This window comes from Oreochromis niloticus, linkage group LG15 (genome assembly GCF_001858045.2).
Source record: "Oreochromis niloticus isolate F11D_XX linkage group LG15, O_niloticus_UMD_NMBU, whole genome shotgun sequence".
NCBI classification, from domain to species: Eukaryota; Metazoa; Chordata; class Actinopteri; order Cichliformes; family Cichlidae; genus Oreochromis; species Oreochromis niloticus.
Genome location: NC_031980.2, coordinates 34,274,078 through 34,286,774, shown reverse-complemented (window position 1 = coordinate 34,286,774; position 12,697 = coordinate 34,274,078). Strand labels below are relative to the sequence as shown.

The 12,697-nt window shown below is 37.6% G+C and overlaps 1 long non-coding RNA gene across 1 annotated transcript; it reads left to right on the top strand.

The window, feature by feature from the left end:
- The first annotated feature begins 781 nt into the window (after window positions 1–781).
- LOC112842524 (uncharacterized) lies at window positions 782–12,542 on the top strand. Its single transcript, XR_003214336.1, has 3 exons — window positions 782–934; window positions 5,884–6,043; window positions 12,251–12,542. It is a non-coding gene; the product is annotated as an uncharacterized LOC112842524 (long non-coding RNA).
- Window positions 12,543–12,697: the final 155 nt, after the last annotated feature.

Below are 12,697 nucleotides of genomic sequence, written 5' to 3'. Positions count from 1 at the left end.
TGAAATACAAAGTGCAACACTGTCAGTCAGCACTGGCCTCCCCAGAATTTTGACTACTTTCTCATATTTCTGAAGAAACTACATTAGATAAATACATGATTAGGTATGGCAGAGCTTTCAGGCTCAATCCCTTTTGTCTATACAGTAGGTAATCCTGATCACTGTTCACGTCACAGGTCTTTAAAACCCTCCTATTGTCTTTAAAGGAAACTTTAAACAGCGTAAAACTGGTATACATACGTGATAATGAACACTAAACCTAATGAATCACACTTCCCGGTGAAGGTTTTCCTGTGATGACAAAGAGGATGTGTGTAACTTTCTTCATGTTAGGTGATTCATCTTTTTTAACAACTGCTGGTTGGCATCACTTCAGGTAACCGTCCTTCAAGTAAAAAAAAAATCTAGTGAGTCTAAATGAATCACAGACTTCATTATTCTGACGTGTAAACAATGAGGGCAGTCTGTTCATGTATTTAGCCAAGGATATGATGCAATCTAAATAAAGAATGACAAAATGTAATAATAATAATAATAATAATAACATGGTAATAATGTTGCAGTAATCTTAATTTGATGCTTTTAGTGTTGTTTAAAGTATATAATGAGATTCAAATGCACATCAGCAGACAGATCGGCCCAATGATAATAACAGAAATCAGAACATCATTGTGCGCATCAGCACATACTGCTCACTCCATCGCAGTTAATTAATACCCATAATGCTTTGACCAAAGTTTCTGACCAAAACTCTAGGGCGAGTAGGGATTGTTGTAAATTGTGGTGGGATGGACAGAGAAACGTCACTATGGCAGTAACTCATTGGTCCTTGGATAACTTCAGTAAACCTTGCTGATATAGTCAGCTCACTGCAGAGGTACTGCTCTGGTCTAATTTCACCCATTTGGATCTGCAGTAAGTGCCACTTGAACAGGTATGTAAAAGCTAGGTGTTGTGGCTTCTAGAAAGCTAAAACTCTGAGTCTAGTCATGAATTTTTAGATGGGAAAATCTGTGTGTAATTAGCTCACAGTGTTCACTCTGATTTAAGCATGTCCAAAGGAGACAATGAATCCAGAGTATTAAATTTTGCTCAACATGATTTAACTATTTAGCTGACTTGAATTGGCTGGAATCCTAGACTATGTTACCTTTACCTGTAATTTGATGGTAACACAGTGCAGGCAAGAGCAACTTCTTATACTTATGTAGTTATGATGTCAAGGACTGATAGACCAATACTGGCACTTTATCTGAAGTAAACGTTACTTGGCATTACTTTAAGTATTTCTCACTATGACAAATGCTTGATCTTATATAAATATATGGATTGAATTTGACTTGGACAGTGGTGTAATAAGAATAGATAAGCTAGTCTTTATGTAAGGCTTATCAACACCACCACAGGCAATAGCAGTGCTAACCCATTTGGTAACTTCAGACTTGGTATGAAAGGCTTTTCTAAAAGAAAGAAGCAGTAATGAAGGCTGCTCTATCAACGTACAGGCTAACATGCATGACCAAATGTGTCAAATTATGGAAAAGATGTTAGCGTCAGAGATGGAAAAGGAACCAGTTTAAAATAGAATGTGGACTGGTTTTAATTCAATTTTATTTCTTTTTTTGGTTTTATTTGAGGGCAGTCAAAACAAATGCATGCTGATCGGCGGAATGCATGAGGAACATGTCTGCTGCAGTATTTATCTTACTCTGCTTTGACTTAAACATTTCTTGCTATGGATACCGTGTGTGATGAGTGAGCTCATCTAGTATTGTGTCAGAGTGTGTTTTTATTTTAATAGTAAAATATTTATTTTTAAAAAATCAACAAGAAATCCACATTATTGTGTTTTATAACCACTTCTTTTATTCTATGCACACAAACAATATCACCTGCAGCACTGAAACAATGTGGCGAAACTCTTTTAAACCATGCAGATGACGTGGCCCCGACGGCTCACATGACTTACATGATCTCACTGATGGAAGCAGTGAGATCAGTGGCCTCAGGAAAACTTAAAGGTTTACTTCTTTAAGATATACCACACATTCAGCTTCCATGACTACTGCAATGCCTCCGTTCAAGATCTGTGATATGTAGATAAAAGTAAACTAACAGGAAATGGCTAAACAGGCAACTACAGTATATGTAGGTATGCCGTAAAAATAAAATTTACACTGCAGCTTTTTCTCCTTCACAACAAAAATAAATCCTTCACTTTTGCAACCCTTTACATCATATGGTCATGTCTGCAGCCATGCAGTGTTGCAGTGCATTTGCCCTCTCAGTGCAACAATAGCAAAACAAAAAAGAAAAAGAAAGAAAGAATATATATAACACAAAAAATTCAAGAAAAGTAAAGTTTCTGTTTGGTTTCCTTCAGATGTTTTAGAAGTTACTCAGATAAACTCACCGCACAAAGATGCCTTTAGCACAGTCATTTATCTCCTCTGGCAATTTCTTGGCCACCTTGTGCAAAAAAGCCCTAAAAAAATTAACTTAGAGTGATCATACCGTATACCAATTTATTTTGTGGTAGATAAATGCACTGGAATATAATTATACCTGTCAGGGAAATAGCACAAAGAGCAAGTTTGTCTTCTGTGCGGGTGGCGCCAAAATGTGGTTGATGATAAGTGTTGTATTCATCTGAGACCTCACCTGGCATTTTCCAACCTCTTCCTCTCATCTGCCGTTACACTAGGCGGGTAAAGACATGTTTGACATATTTCATGTTTGTGCGTTAAAGTAAACAGTGTTACACGGCTAATCTCTACATCGAGGTGGCATGCCTTTCATCTATAAATCATCGTCTCTAATCAAAATCTCACACTGTGCAGTGGGTCTTAAACTGTTTTAATGGATTTCGAGGGATGCAGATCATTACATCTATTTATGTACTTAATGTTTACTGCTATTTTTTATCGCCTGCTTGGAGATGCCTATAGAAAAACATGAAAAACATGTTTCGAGTTGTTACAATTCTGCATACGTGTGCACATTGCAAATGCACATTGCAAAATCAAATTTCAGCCATATTTTTGAAATGATCCATTCATGACTTGTTGTCATACAATGATAAAATCAGGTTCATCCCTCTCCGCCACCCCACCTATTTAAGTCCATCTTCCAGCAGAGCAGTTGTTCAGGAGCAGGGAAATGAAGGAACTCGTGCCTCTGTGCAAGACCAAGCAACTCTGCTGATTTACTCTACAGCTTGACTTTCCAGAGCATGGGTGGAAAATGAGGCCTTTATCATGAAAAGAAGACCACACAAGAGCTGCGTAGGTATTAAACTTTCCCACTAAAAGTTTATTGAGTTATTTTGGTCACAGCATTGCAATATCCAGCCTGTAATGCAAAAGAAAAAGAGAAAAAAAAAGAATCCAGCTTAGTAGTTTCTCACAATAAAACCAGGTCCAGTTCCCTGAAGCAGCAACGTGCTGGGCAGGTAAATGCTAGCAGGGAATCCTCAGGATGTTTCATGGTGTGAGGGGGATTTCCCATTATTCATGAATATAGAAGCACAACCACTGCAGACCTGTATATCTGTGTTTGGCCTGATGTGTTTCTCTTGGTTTCCCGAGATGTAATTGGCCACTAATTTGTCCCAGTCAGCAACTTATAACCAAGTTGCTTTCAACATAATATCCTCTTCTCTCTTCACGCTTGATCAGTTCTAGATTCTTCTGGTGAGTTACTAGGATCTTGAAGAGGTTGAAAAGTGAGTGGTAACCGTATGTATCTATCTCCAGACACGAACACTGTGAACAAATTTAAGAATGGTGTGGATTTATGCTCAGTTAAGGGGTAGCTAATGTGGCATAGCATTTGGACATCACACATGACAGTCGTGATAATACACCACTATAATTAGAAAGGGCCCGTTGATAATAAAACCAGTGACGTCACATATCACTCAAGGGGATGTCATAAGGACGTTGGTGTAATCTCCTTAACAAAGTGGAAATCCTTGTGCATCTTTAGCTTGCTGGCTTATTCTTATTCTACTGCCTGTAATAAGACAAGAAAATAAAATCAAATGGGATAGGGCAGGAATTGTAATGAGCTGTTTTTTCTGTTTTTAGTTGGTTTTTGAAAAAAAAAAGGCACATGCCCAAGATTATAGCAGCATTGTGAAAGCTCACATTTTTAAAGCAAGTAATTTTAATGCAGTGTATATACTGAATCAACTTCTCACAGTCCAAAGTATCATTATGAAATTTCACAACTATGTGTACTTCTGGTGCCTATAATTGTTCACTTTCCCAGGGCAGTAATGGAAAAGCCTTTGTTCTTTGGCAATCTAGGTGGAAAGCTGGACCGATGTTGACTTCGCTAACATAGAGGCCCCAGGTTAATGAAAGCACGATTGTATGGGGGTGGTGAAAAACCAACTGTATAGAAAAGAGGGGGCGATCAGAGTATTATGATTCAGGCGATTTTTTACATCATGGTTTATCTTAAAATTGATCTAATATGTTACGCAGTTATCCATCATACTGACACGGTGGCATGATTGTTGCAGACTGTTGTGGATTTGAGATTCCTGTAAGATATCTTTGCACAGTTGAGGGATTGTGGGAGAGAGACTGATGCAATTAACTCATTGTTAGCATACAAGCCATTAAAAAAATGAAAGCATATACAGCTTTATAAAAACTCATAAAACCGCTGTTGCAATGGAGGGGGGAGGGGAGGGTTCCTTGGATTTCAGCCCAGAGGCTTGTGAAAACACTTTAAGCCAACTACAAGTAGCTATAGTTTGGGCCAAAGTAGAGTTTTATATTCATGTTGTGGATAAAAAACTCAACAACACAAGCGTTACACCAGTTGGTAAATTATGCTGCAGTTCTGATCTTATTTTGGTTTGCTGGGCTCTGTCTGAACGTCTTACTCTTATTGATTATTCATAAATATGAATGTGATGTAGCTAATTCCTACTTGCACACCTGGTAGCTGTAGTTTTATGTGATAATGTCAACCTAGCAAGAACAAAACCAATGAGAAGGACCTGACCAGCCAAGTGTGTCATATTAGAGGCCAGTGGACATTGTGGAGCTGTTCTTCAGCACCAGTACTACAAGAAACAAAAATTCTTTAGCCTCTGTGTTGCTTTGACATCACCTTGAGTAAAGACAGTTGTGAATATCCAGTTATTCTATAGCAAGATTTTCCATATTCTCTACACACAAACTTGACTCTGTTAGTATAGATTTTTTTAATGACTAATCACCCGTTCTCTTTTTTCTTACAATATCTTCTTACGCTGACGTCACTTTTACCCTCAAGTCTTTTTCTTTGTTGTTTTGCTTAAACAACCAACTTTAAAATTGAATTACATCCTTTGACATTGGGTTAAAGTCACAGAGCCCCTTCCATCGATTAAGTCATTGTTTGCCCTAGTTTCCTTGTGGATTTTTATCACGACTTCCTCAAAAATGAGTCAGCTGCTTTTGAAAAAGGCAGATCAAAAGCTCTGCTGTCTAAGCATAAGAGAATGGCCGTGACTCCTACCTTAACCTCTGCATCTCCACCCACCCTTCCTGAAACCCACACCCTTCATCATCATAATATTTTTTTTTTGGGTGGACAGCAGAAGTTAAACGGATCTTCCTGTCTCGTAACATAAACTAACTTACAGTATTTACCAACTGTAAATACTGTAAGTTAGTTGCCAGGGTTAGAGATTATAAGGACAGTAGCTGAATTAGGACAGTAGTTCCTTATTCAAATCCCCAAAAACTAAGTTTGATTTATTTATTTTACCCAAAATATTTTTCCCACAAACATATAGAAATATTTTACCTTTCTTTAAAATGTTGAAATATGTTTTCAGTACTAAACTAAAACTAATTTTTTCCATTTTATTCACATTATCAGCCAGTTGAGGGGCTTTGGGCATCTGAACGTGACACCTCATGGACCTTCTGTGGCAGATGTTCTGTATAGGTGGAGGCCCAAGGGCAGGCCCGCGGCATGCTGACGAGATGAAGAGATGTGATGAGCCGGGCATGAGAGAGAGAGGGAGGTTTCAACTCAGGTAAACAGCAGAAATTGGATGGATCAATGACATAAGCTCAACTTTGATAGTTTGAGTATGCATCACAAATGATGAAGTTTCCCAAAATACTGCTCAGCAAATAGAAATTACAGTGTGAAACTTTAACGCTGAGTAACAGTAATATCTTGGAGGTGGGATGACTTTTTATCTTAACAAGGTACTCCACTGGGTTGTAAAAGCCTGGTTCTTTAAGCCCTCTGTTTGAACTGTTCTGTTTACAGCTAACTTGATACAAGGTCCCAGCAGTAGCCACCACCTGAACTGAGATCAGACATCTCAATTAAGTAATGCGGGTTTTCATTTTTTCCAGTCTGGCCAAAGGGAAGTGATTCCTTCAACCAACCCCTTTGAAATCTACTTCAATCTTTCAGGCTGGGGGTCTTGAGGGAATAAGGTTTAATCTTTTCATATAAGTGCCTCTCACTGAGCACAAAACTCTCTTTAAAGTATGAGTTGGCAGCATGACCCCTGAAGATCAAGCTGTTGCTGTGGTCAAAATAGTGACATCATCAATTTAAAATTGTTTAAATGGATTTTGGGAGGACCGGAATAAGGAAAAAAAAAACAAAACTCAAGGTTGATTTGCTTTGGTTTTCAATTACCGTGACCTTTTCCAAACTGACGTCTTTGAAGATGAATCAACAATGCAGTATATTTTGGATCAACTTCCACCCAGAATATAATTCATTTAATGTGCTGTTTTGTTACTTTTGCTGTCATCTTGTGCGGCCTAAAAGGGCAAACATCAATCTTGGGAAAAAAAAGAAGAAAAAAAGGATAGTGTTCAAGCATGTCTTTCATGGCCACAGGGTGGGACTGAAACTAATGACTAATGAACTTAATTAAAATGATAAACCAACAAATCCAATTTATTTTAACAAGTATTTAAAATTTGGCCACAGAAAGCTATAGAAAAAAGAAAACATGTACTATCTGCACTGCAAAGCTTCAATTCAAAAAAGATATTTAGGAAAATATGGCGGTTTGGGTTAAATTACACAATTCAATTCAATTCAATTTTATTTATATAGCACCAAATCACAACAAAAGTCACCTCAAGGCGCTTCATAGGTACAGAGAAAAACCCAACAATCATATGACCCCCTATGAGCAAGCACTTTGGCGACAGTGGGAAGGAAAAACTCCCTTTTAACAGGAAGAAACCTCCGGCAGAACCAGGCTCAGGGAGGGGCGGGGCCATCTGCTGCGACCGGTTGGGGTGAGAGAAGGAAAACAGGATGAAAGACATGCTGTGGAAGAGAGACAGAGATTAATAACAGATATGATTCAATGCAGAGAGGTCTATTAACACATAGTGAGTGAGAAAGGTGACTGGAAAGGAAAAACTCAATGCATCATGGGAATCCCCCGGCAGCCTACGTCTATTGCAGCATAACTAAGGGAGGATTCAGGGTCACCTGGTCCAGCCCTAACTATATGCTTTAGCAAAAAGGAAAGTTTTAAGCCTAACCTTGGAAGTAGAGATAGTGTCTGTCTCCCGAATCCAAACTGGAAGCTGGTTCCACAGAAGAGGGGCCTGAAAACTGAAGGCTTTACAACATTAACCTTGCAGGTTGAAAAATCATGCTCAGTCCGTTTAAATTTAATGAACCTTCACAAGCTTTCATATGTCACAACTTGGGAATCAGACTGCCTCACTTTTGCCATAAATGCAGTGAATCATGGTACTGACGCTAAAGAACACCTCGAGCATGTGTGAGAAACCAGCAGCTATGATAACACAACAATATCTGCAAAATGAAAAAAGGCTGAATCATCTGGCAGGCATCTCTAGTCTACCTTTTACCAGAATGTAGCTGTCACAGTATTGTGTGGATTGTAATGTGGAGGTGGAGGACCCAAATGCAGAATACTGCAGGGAGAATATGGAATGAAAAATGTAAAAACAGAAAGCCGCTATCGTGCTCTGTGATACAAACAAACCCAGAATCCAGTGAATTAGGTGATACCAGGAAATGCAAGGGTGCAGGAGCAGGGCAGCACATGCCAGTGGTTGCACAACATATGCCATTACAAAGGACACAGGGAGTACTGGACTGTGCATAAACACAGAAGGCTTATTAGCAATAAGGCACAGCTGGAGGAATGAGATACATGTGCAGACAATCAGGACAGAGACATGAAGCAAAACTCAAAACAAGAGAAAATGTCCCTCAAAGTAAAATAGGGGGAAAAAAAATGAAAAGACACATAGTTAAACATGGATACAAGAAAACTTACACTTAACATGAAGACTGAAATGAGGGTGCAGAACAGAACAGATTGGGAAACACTGACAGCATATATAAACTAACTGAAGCTAACACCAATACAAAACTAGCACTAGAATCCATAGACCATCCATAAATATCTTAGAGAGGAACCTATTGCAGCATAACTAAGAGAGGATTCAGGATCACCCGATACAGCCTAAATTAAATGCTTTATCAAAAAGTAAAGTTTTAAGCCTAATCTTAAAGTAGAGAGCATGTCTGTCTCCAGAATCCAAACTGGGAGCTGGTTCCACTGAAGAGAGGCCTGAAAGCTGCAGACTCTGCCTCCCATTCTACTATTAAATACTGTAGGAACCACAAGTAAATCAGCAGTCTGAGAGCAAAGAACATCTGCAACATTTTGGATCAAGTGAAGGCTTTGAGGGACTTTTATAACTATGAATTAGAGTAGTCCAGCCTAGAAGTAATAAATGCACAAAGTAGTTTTTCAGCATCACTCTGAGACAGGATGTTTCTAATTTAAAGATAATGCGTGATATGTGTATTGAAACACAAATCCTGATCTGGCTTTTTAAGTAAGGTTTAACTACAAGACATAAGGACGCATTCTAGGGAAAAAAAACATAATAAAAGTCAAACCTATATGCATTAGTGCAAGATATATCTAAAATAAATAAATAAATAGAGCAACTTGTGAGTTGTGCATGCACAGCAGTGCAAATGACAATGTGTGGTATGACAGTGATTATATGAGTTGTGTGTGTGAATTATATGTATTCATTTATTTTAGTTTATCATATGTAGAGCAGGTATTGAACCTGGATTGCCAAAGCGCTGGAGCTGACATGTGTTAAAGCTGGTGTAGCCTGGACAGGTATCTACTTTGTTACAGGACTCTTACAGAGACACAGATGTACATGGTGTCTCTGTAGGTTCTCAGTCCTCCAGGTCATGAGAGTCAACTTGGAAAGAGTCAGTCATGAGAGGAGCTTGGAAAGAAAGCGACTGGACTTATATCTTAGAACTATTAGCAACAGAAAAGGAATAAGCAGTTAAGAAAATGGATGTATGGCTGTGTTTTGTTTTGTTTTTTTAATATATAGCACACTTCAATGAAACACAGCAAATATATAAAAGTCAGACAAATACATGGATACTGCTGGGATATTGCTGGGAAACCCTTGTTAATGCACAGTAGCAGATTTTCCTGCAATCCTGAGGGAGAGTGGATTTCAACAACTTCATGAACGTCGTGAACTTTTGCAACAACAATTCTACCCGAGTCATGCCCGTCATGTTTTTGTACCAACTGGAAGCAATTCTGTTGTAGTCTGTTCTACATTAATGAACAACAACATAAGACACACAGGTTAACGCAGAACACAATGTAAGAAAACACACAAAAAAACAAATGTACAAAAAAGGGAAAAGAAAAACAAAACTTGTATAGAAAAAAATTACAAAAAAAAGTTTTAAACATCTGCTATGTGGCATGTCAGTTTTGGCAGTATCTCAGAGATCTACCACAATGTCAGGAAAATGGTGCAAGCAAACATTGTCACAGTTTGACATACACGCTATCACACACACACACACAAGCACAAGCGCAAGAAAAACGACGGCTATCCATTACCCCAGTCCTATTATTCAGTCTTCCCTCCTGCTTTTCCCCCAATTTCTCACGCTTTTTTTGTTCCCCGCCATAGTTCCCGATTTTATGGTGACGGGAGCAGAATGGAGAATTACTTCACTTCATACTGTTAATGACATTACCAAAACAGCAGCTGCCACACATAACACATAGAACCTCAGCAACTGAAAATGTAAATGTCGCTGATAAAATCGCGTTGAAGAAATATTTAAAATAACATACCTCACAAAGTCAAGGAGCATATTATTTAAGAGCATATAATTTATGTGGTCTATTATGCATGTAGCGATGTTTATAACTGGGAAGGTTTCAGATACTAGACTAAATGATAACATTGTTATTGAGCCTGAGAACGGCCTCACAGAGCCGCCAAAGCCTAGGTGGGAGAAGAGAAGCACACAAATTGGAGGCTCAGCTATTTTTTTTTTGTGTGTGTTTGTGCTAAAAATAGATTTCTGTGAACCATATCTGTTTATGGAATAATGTCTGCTGCCGGTCTGATGATTTCATCAGCATGGGCAAACAAAATACTACGTTGGTAAAGCTATTCGACCAGTTTATTTAAATAAACTAATTTATTTTACATTTAATTTATCCTTTAATTCATGACATATTAATATATTGTTATATTATTTCAACCCCAATTCCATCTAAAATTGTAATGCTGTGTAAAATATGTATTAGTATACATAATTTGTATAAATCTGTATTTTATTCACAGGAGAATATAAAAATGTGTCAACTATTTAAACAAAAAAAAAAAATCAGTCATCTTAAGTTCATCTAACATTCTCTTCCATTTGAGTTTGTTCAACATGTTATTTTTGATTAACTTTTGGAGCTATTTTGGATATTAAGTACCTGCTCTTTTACATGGCAGACATCTTTGGAAGGTTTTGATTCCTGGGGTCAGTTTGACCCCAAACAAAAAAGATGTCTTTAGTCTGTTATAACAGCTGGAAAGACAATGGAAAAAGTCTTTTTTTCAGTTGCTCACAGGTTCTTGCATTTGCATAATGGGCAAAGTTTAACAAATTATTTGTTTTTTGCTTTTTTCTTTGTTTGTTTGTTTTTGTTTCCTTTTATTTCTTTTCAAACATTTCATAAACATTTTAAACATTTAAAAAACTATTTGACTTACAAGTGATGAATTTACTGCAATGAATTTTTTTGGGTCATTTAAAAAATCTGCATTAACTGCAAGCTTTAAAAACAGTCAACTGACCGTTTAATTTTTATGTATTTATTTTTTTATTTTCTCCAAATAAAGACTTCATTAGTAAGGTCATTTCGAGACAAATATGTAGCTCTGCCCACTTGTCTCCAGTTGTTTGGGACTGAAGACTGACTGGAAATGTCAGTGGTACCATTAGCTAACAATTAATAAGCTAACAGCTAACACAGCCAGTTCACTAAGTTAGCTGACCAAGTTCACAGTGGTAGCTGAGACAAGCTGCTAAGTTTTTAAACAATGGGGAGTGTTTTATTCTGAGGTATTTGATTTTTTTCCCCCCTTTTTGATACAATGCTCTCTATTGTATACAGATATTATGACAAAGTCTTTTAAATTTAAAGGGATGACGTTAATGAAGTTTCCAGTATCGATGAAAAAGGCTAGGAGTAGTTGTTAGAAAAGTGACATGAGCTGGTGAAAGAAAAGAGAAGTTAACGTTTAGTCTTATAACCATGTAGAGAAATGCCAGAACAGAAAACAAATGTGCTAGCCACTACATTTACTTTCATGATGCTGGCAGGTCAAAACTTGGAGTTTCCCTTACACTTGTAGAGAGGAACAAATATCACTGTATGGAGAAGAGCCATAACTACCACTTCATCATAGTTCCATTATAGTTTCGAACTGACGAAATAGTTTTGCTGTATTGCACTCTTTTATTTTCAAGTGAAAGTGTACTCAGGGCTCCAACCTTCAAAGGGGTTCAAATAGACCATGTCCAACACATTCGACGCCAAACCTGACAGCCATCTTATTCAGCTGATGACTTTATTCAAATAGAAGGCTCCCAATACGAGTAGGACAGCAAAAGCTTTGGTTTGTAGTTTGTTCTCAAAACAACTACAACAATATAGAGTTGTAACAAAATAATGCATAGCTTTCAGACATAACTTCTGCACAGTAATCGTTGCTGGGCAATACTTAAACACATAAAAGCACTATGACGATTTGCAGAATCTTTTGGGTCACAACTGTGCAAACCACCTTTCTGATGAAGATGATTAATTGGAGGTTATTTGTCATTAAATCATCCTGTGATTAATTTCTTGTCACTCTCTCTCATTCAGGACGAGTATGTTGAGCCAGATCTGAGATGATGCGGCGGCCCTCATTATAGTAATCGATGACAGCGATCCAGTTCATTACCAGCCTGTGAAAGTCCTCCAGAATGACTTTGTGGAGGTCTCCAAAGAACTGCTGATGAACTTCTTGGTAATGTTTGGAGTGATCTACGCACTTCATCTACAATACTACAATTATTACCAAGGGACTGAACAACACTGTATTCTTTCAGAGTACAACAGTCGGGAAGCTGGTAAACTGTTCCCTAACTTAGATACTTAAGAGTCTGGATCACTGTATCAGAGCACAGTATCTTGTTTTCATTTATTTAATTTCCCTTTCTTGGAATAAATTGACTACAAGAAAAAATTTTTGTTTTGAATATGAATGTTATGCTGTTTAGATATTCAAAAGTATTTATCGTGTCTTTAGCAATTGATATTCTTTTTTAA